The 7,298-nt window shown below is 40.5% G+C and overlaps 1 protein-coding gene across 2 annotated transcripts in view; it reads right to left on the bottom strand.

Moving 5' to 3' along the window:
• Positions 1 to 6,678, bottom strand: part of LOC143020249 (uncharacterized) — a 124,334-nt gene extending 117,656 nt beyond the window's left edge. For both annotated transcript variants that reach the window (XM_076176436.1, XM_076176437.1), the window contains exon 1: positions 6,352 to 6,678. The gene's annotated coding sequence lies outside the window, so the exon portion shown is untranslated. The remainder of the gene's footprint in view (positions 1 to 6,351) is intronic.
• Positions 6,679 to 7,298: the final 620 nt, after the last annotated feature.

Genomic DNA, 7,298 nt, shown 5'->3' with positions numbered 1-7,298 from the left:
AGTGACTGGTTTTTTTTTGTAAAGATGTTAGAAGAGTGTTCATAGTGACTGGGTTTTTTGTAGATGTTAGAAGAGTGTTTCCTTGTGGTGAACAGTTTGAATGATATGAAAAATTCTCGCGCTAAGTGCTGAATAAGTCCCACTAAGTTCCTGCTCGGAGTAGTTTTTCGTGTCGTTAATATTAATGACTCACTGATATCAGCCGCCCACGGCTTCCCAGAAGACAGCCATCGTTGTTGGTATCATTGTTGTTGTTATAAAGGATTACAAAAGAAGAGCATGCCGACAGGAGACCTTTTGGTCCATAACAATGATAAATAAACACGTAAATAAACAATATTGATAATGTGTATACATTGTGACGAATGTGGATAGGAGGTAAAGGGAACACGGGCTGAGGGAAATACTTTTATTCCTGACTAGTTTCGCCTGAGTGGCTTCTTCAGAGGAACACGAAGAAGCCACTCAGGCGAAACTAGTCAGGAATAAAAGTATTTCCCTCAGCCCGTGTTCCCTTTACCTCCTATTCACAATATTGATAATAATAATAATATAAATAAATATGAATAAGATAAATAAATAAATAGGTAAAGTTGAAAAATAATATAAAGACAGATAAATGATAAATAATAATCAAATAAACAATAATAAACAAACAGACAAATTATAACAAACAAATAAACAAATAATACAAAATAAATGGCAGGCATTACAGCATCTTGCTTAGGTGTTTATCTAAACGAATATTAAAGCTTCGAACTGAACTACATTGCACTGCCTCTGCAGGAAGTTTATTCCATTCATTAACTACACGGTTGGCGAAGTTGTTTCTACCCACTTCCGAATTAAATCCATTTCCTGACAGTTTGAGACCATTATTTCTGTTGTTGCTGTTGTTATAATATAATCTTCGACGTCGTTAGTGGATTATGATCCCTGACTTTGGGAAGAAAACAATCATCCACTCGGCAGTGAGTGCTAAAACAAATGGTTGTTTTAAGAAACGGTTAGGTAACTTCATGGATGAGGATGAGAGGTAGTAAGGGACATGAAACTGCCTAGTGTAGGCCTTATGGTCTCATACAAAGGATTACAAAGGAGGAGCATGCCAACAGGAGACCTTTTGTTCCATAACTAAGTTGGATGCGAAAAAATAATAATAATTGAATGAATAAATAAATAAATACATAAATAAATAAATAAGATAAATAAACAGATAACGATAAATAGTAAACAAACATAGATAATGATAATTTGTGATAAAAAAACATAAATGATGTTTTCCTTTGTTTTTGTTCTTATGTGTCTTACAAGATGTTCTTTATATGCTCAGGTCATGGATACGCTGAGGAGGCAGGCTTTGTAAAATTCTAAATTTTCTGAAATATTCAAAATACTCGGAATCAGAACATATTTCAGAGCTATATCATATTATTACAAATTGCTTCTGTTTCCCGAAATTTCCTAGATTGTCCAAACTTTTCGGTTTGAACACTGGGAGGTTTCTAGTTTTAGAAATTGACAATAATGATAAGTTTCTGTGTTTTTGGAATTTTGCTGAAATGCAAACGTCTCCGAGGTTTGTATCTTTGTCAGACTGAACGGTTTCAGAATTTAGTCTGATATCTGAACTACACTAATATCAAAGGTCATCTTGCGCTACATTGCATTTCAGAATACACAATTAATCAATTATTCAGTTAATCAACCAACCATTTAATAATCGAAATATTTCGGCTCAAGTGGCCTTCCGTGTAGTGATGGATGTTGACATTTTGCTTGCCAAGATATTTCTGAGAATTTGGTGTATGTCCTTGTACTCAGAACCTGCCATGCAATGCTGACGTTATTTTTTCATCACGACCAAGACAGAGATTCGGAAAATAACCTCGATCACCGACAATGAATTTCAAAATATCATTTATGGCGCATAGTGTCATGAATGACAACACTTGAGGAGATTGTCAATTTGTTAATATTAAATGCTGTTGAGGCGAAGAAAGGACTACATATAAAAATAAATAAAATCTTACAACTTCATCTGAGAATAGTCTTTATTTTTTACAGATAAAGTAAGTTTTAAGTCATAATTTTTTAATCTAAATCGAGAGTTAAATGATGTTTATATCAAGTGTCAAACTGTTTATATCAAATGCTCGTAAAATGCCGTCGAGACAAAGAAAAGACTACACGAGGAACCCATATTAAAAAGATAAAGAAATAAAATCTGCACCTAAGAATTGTTTTTGTTATTTACGGATAAAGATATTTTTAAATTTTTAAATTCAAATATTATTCGAATTTCGTCGACCAAGACCCGTCCGGCAACTTTGCAGGAAATGACGCAGTGACGTCATGTCTCGGTTAGTTCGTTCTCGTCGCTGGTTCATTCCCCTAGGAACATTCTCACGTCGAACAAAAACAAGACGAAATGCACGGGCGAATTATCCGCTCCAATTAGCTCTCAGCGTCCAAAAATAACTACAATCTATTTTAACTTTATCCAAGGTTTATCAGTTGAAAAAACATGCAGCTCCATCAGATATAAGATATACAAACCAAACATTTAGCATCATTAGTCATGAAAATTTCTCATGTATATAAAAAAGTATACCAAGATATGTGGCAGTGAGAGGAATTTATGGAGCAGCACACGTAGGACCACCCAAGAGAACATCCTAAAGCGCGGTCCACATGAACAATGTTTCGGCACCAAGTTACCGTTTTCTCGGCAGCTTTATCCCGGGAAAAAATACCGAAAACTGGGAACTTGGTGCCGAAGCACGGCTCGTGCGAACTGCATCGGATAACACTTATTCTTACATCGTGTCTGCCACCAAGCGATTTGATTCATCTGCGCGTGACATCTCAACTGGCAAAAGAGATTTTTTTTTCCGACACCAAGGCTGAGCGTCACGCATAACCAAGGAGGTTGACGAGGTTAGGTTAGGTTTGATTAGGTTGAGTTAGTTTAGGTTATATTGGAAGCCTAGGTTAGGCTAGGTTAGGTTAGGCAAGGTTAGGTTAGATTAGGTTAAGTTAAGTTAGCCTAGGCTAGGTTAGGTTAAGTTAGCCTAGGTTAGGGTTGGTTGGGTTAGGTTAGATTAGGTTAATTATATTAGGGTAGGTTAGATTAGGTTTGGTTAGACTGAGTTATATTAGGTTATCTTAAATTTTGAAGAAAAAAAATAAGGAATATATGTATATATATATATATATATATATATATATATAATATATATATATATATATATATATATATTGATGCGGTATGTGTGTCCCAGTGTGGGGGACTGCAAAGGTCACTCAACTAAATGAAATCGCCTGACGGCACATAGAAAACGAACGACGAAGGCCGTAACATAATAATGGAGAAGACTGCAAGGGACCATAAGGCCTACACAAGGCAGTCCCATTGCCCTTACCTCCTGTCATCCCTATCCATGAAACTATCTAACCTTCTCTATTAAAAAAAAAGTTTCAGCGCTCAATACATGGCCACCAAGTTTATTCCACTCGTTAACTACGCTGTTGGTAAACCAGTTCTTGCCCATTTCCTTCTAAATCTAAATTTGTAAGACGCTGAGGAGGTGACCAAGCATTTATACAACTAAGGACATTTCAACTAAGGCTGTTTCAACTAAGGCTGTTTCAACTAAGACTGTGGCGTGGTACCTTAATAACTTTATCATGGTTAACAAAGGACTATTTCATTCATTTTAGGGGACGCGATGTACGGGTCATGGAGTGCACAGCGTCCGCTCCCTGACCTTGAAAAAGGTCTCATGACGTCATCACCACAACTATGATGTCACGACCTCAACCGTGTCCTTATCACCCAAAGTTGTAGTATCAGGGCCGTGGGCAACACCCTGACTGTACGTCTCAGGTGAAATGGTTTTAGTGAACATCAAACAAAAATTAAAAACCAAATATTTATTAGATGCACAACCACATGCATAGTGGCAATAGAGCCTAGACATTAACACCATAACTAGCATAGATTGCATCAGACCATCCAAGTAGCTAAGTAAACTGGAATAGAACTAAACAAGACAAGGGAAATAGACTAGGTAAGCTTCTCCTAATTAATACACAAGGGCTGTCGTCTCCCTCATTTCATTACACTTCTCCAACTTCAAAGACGATCATCAGTCTGTGTCTTCTTTGATTCTTAATATAAAAAGAAAAGACTGTCGGCAGGCAGAACAAAACGATGATTATTCTCAATGCAAGATAGGTTACCGATCGGTAATCTTATGCACGCTTGGACCGTTACCATATAGTAACGCTTTGTTATTCTTTCGTTACTTTGTGGTTACCTGACCTTGTAGGCAACTCGCAGGTCCGTTTTCTCCCGCGATGCATGAGTATGCAATGCCAAGCAATCACGCGCTCAAAGTCACACTACAAATATCTACTTCCTACCGGAAGTCTCTCTGACGCTCGTCACTTTCCAGAATACGGAACAAAACTTCCAAAATTTCGAAAATAACGGACGACAGAGGCGCACTTTCGAATATTCGAGTGGCAGTCTTCAAGAGGAGCTTTCGTTTCGAGTTTTGGAGTTCTTAACAAAAGAGAATTTTCCACAGTTGCATGTCATCCTCAAAGACGTACATGGATTGTGATGTCTCATCCTCACTGAGCGTCGCTGTGTTGCACTGAACACAACAACTTAAGAGTATAAGAACAGAGGAGACTGCAGGAGACCGTAAGACCTACACTAGGCAGTTCCATGTCCCTCACTCCCTCTTATCCTTAGCCATAAAGTTATCTCATCTTCTCTTAAAACAACAAATTGTTTCAGTGTTCACTACGTTATCACAAGAAACAGAAGGCTAGCAAGCTTCGTTATTATAGATAGTAAGGCAAGACTCGCATTAATGGATCTAAATTGGACAAAATTAAGTTTAAGAAGGAAATAGGCAAGAACTGGTTCAGCAAGAGAGTTGTTAACGAGTGGAATAGTCTTAGTAACCATTTAAGGAGTGCAGAAACAATCGGCTGTATTAAGAGAAGGTTAGACAATTTTATGGATGGAGATAACACGTGGTAAGGGACATGGATCTGCCTGGTGTAGGCCTTAGGGTCTATTGCAGTCTCCTCCGTTCTTATGTTCTCGTGTTTTTATCGCATAAGTAAGTTCCCTGAATACTAACACTATACTTCTTCTGTCTTATGCGCGCGCGCGCACACACACACACACACACACACACACACACACACACACACACACACACACACACACACACACACACACACACACACACACACACACACACACACACACACACACACACACACACACACACACACACACGATAGAGGTCACCCACACCACGCAAAAAAAAAAAAAAATGTACCGACAAAGGAGACCCGACTACTATGACGTCATGCCAATACCATGACGTCATCAGGGCGACGTCAAGGACAACACTGGAGAGAGAGAACGAAAGAGAGAGAGAGAGAGAGAGAGAGAGAGAGAGAGAGAGAGAGAGAGAACGTTTCTTTTGGTGTGATGACGTCATATCGAAAACCTCTCCACAACGTTTCGACAAGAAGCCGTCGTCGTTATTACGTCATCACGGCGAGCGTGGCATGACCTCATCACGAAACCTGGCGACGCTCCATCGCCTCATCACAATGGACTACATCACACAAAGGCGTCGCAGTGTTCGCGAAAATCTGCTCCCGTAACAGCCATTACAACCGTTACAGCCGTTACAGAGCGTCACGTCAGTGTTACCTTATGACCAAAGAAAGTAGACGGCTGTCATCACACTATGCAATTCATGTTACATCACATCACTATAATTGTCATCACTGTCATCACCACCATCAAATCACCATCACCACCACCACCACCATCACCACCATCATCATCATCATCATCATCATCATCATCATCATCATCATCATCATCATCATCATCATCATCATCATCATCATCATCATCATCATCATCATCATCATCATCATCATCATCATCATCACCACCACTGCGATACTATACAGCCACCCCCTCCAACCCCGTGGGATTACCCCGTAGTCGTCGAGCCCTGATTACCCTCAGGGACGTGATGTCACGGTCTCACGGTGACCTGGTCCCTTGGCACCGGGGGACCCCTCACGATCTCACGATTTAGTGAGATCAGGCGAAGGAAGTTGTGAGAGATTTTCTTTGTCAGGGACAAAGTGCCCTTTGGAGAAAGACCCTCAGAGCTCAAGAGAGAGAGAGAGAGGTAGAGAGGGCGAGGGGGAGAGAGAGAGAGCAAGAGAGAGGATTAGAGAGCACGCCAAGAGGTGTGTGATCTCTGGCTGACAGAAATACAGAATTCTCTTCCTCACCTGTGTCTGGTCGTCGAAGAAGAAGATGAATGTAGCGTTCTTCTTTCTTCGTCTACTCCTTCGTATTCTTCCTTTCTTTCTTCCTTCTTCCTCCTCCTCCTCCTCCTCCTCCTTTCTTATCACCTCTTATCTCCCCGTTGCTCTCCTGTTATCGATATCACTTCTTGCACAGCCTCCCCCAAAAACGCACACTTTCGTCACAATCCGCCATCAGAAGACATTTTTTTCAAATTTAACGGTTTTTAACGGAAAACCTAACGGCTTTATCTCGCAAGCACAATCCAAACTCGAGCAAGACCCCGCACAGAGTGAGCGACCCATGTGCCGTCTCTGCCGGTATGAGCCCTGTTAACCCACCCGCGCCGGGCAGCGCGCGTGAGTGTGTGCGTGTGTGTGTGTGCGTGTGTGTGTATGCGAAGAGACGGACGTGCGAACGCCTTATTTTCTTCTATTGAGCGTTTCTTGTGTGTGTGTGTGTGTGCGTGCGTGCGTGTGTGTGTGTGTGTGTGTGTGTGTGTGTGTGTGTGTGTGTGTGTGTGTGTGTGTGTGTGTGTGTGTGTGTGTGTGTGTGTGTGTGTGTGTGTGTGTGTGTTTGTGTCTGTGTTTATTCCAAGGTCATTTCTCTTTGTAGGTAAACGTGCATTTACATTATTTGGTGACAGGACAATCAATACAAGTCCATATACGTATGCTACTTTAAATACATCATTTACCATCTTCAAGTTTCTTTGTGAAATTAAAAGACTCTATGTCCATATACGCGATGAATATGGTAATAGTCGTCTGTGTGTGTGTGCGTGTGTGTGTCTGTGTGTGTGTGTGTGTGTGTGTGTGTGTGTGTGTGTGTGTGTGTGTGTGTGTGTGTGTGTGTGTGTGTGTGTGTGTGTGTGTGTGTGTGTGTGTGTGTGTGTGTGTGTGTGTGTGTGTGTGTGTGTGTGTGTGTGTGT

Source organism: Oratosquilla oratoria, chromosome 39 (genome assembly GCF_046742065.1).
Source record: "Oratosquilla oratoria isolate Oo_2021 chromosome 39, ASM4674206v1, whole genome shotgun sequence".
NCBI lineage: Eukaryota > Metazoa > Arthropoda > Malacostraca > Stomatopoda > Squillidae > Oratosquilla > Oratosquilla oratoria.
Note: the sequence above shows the minus strand (reverse complement) of the source record. Positions and strands in the feature narration are given on the sequence as shown.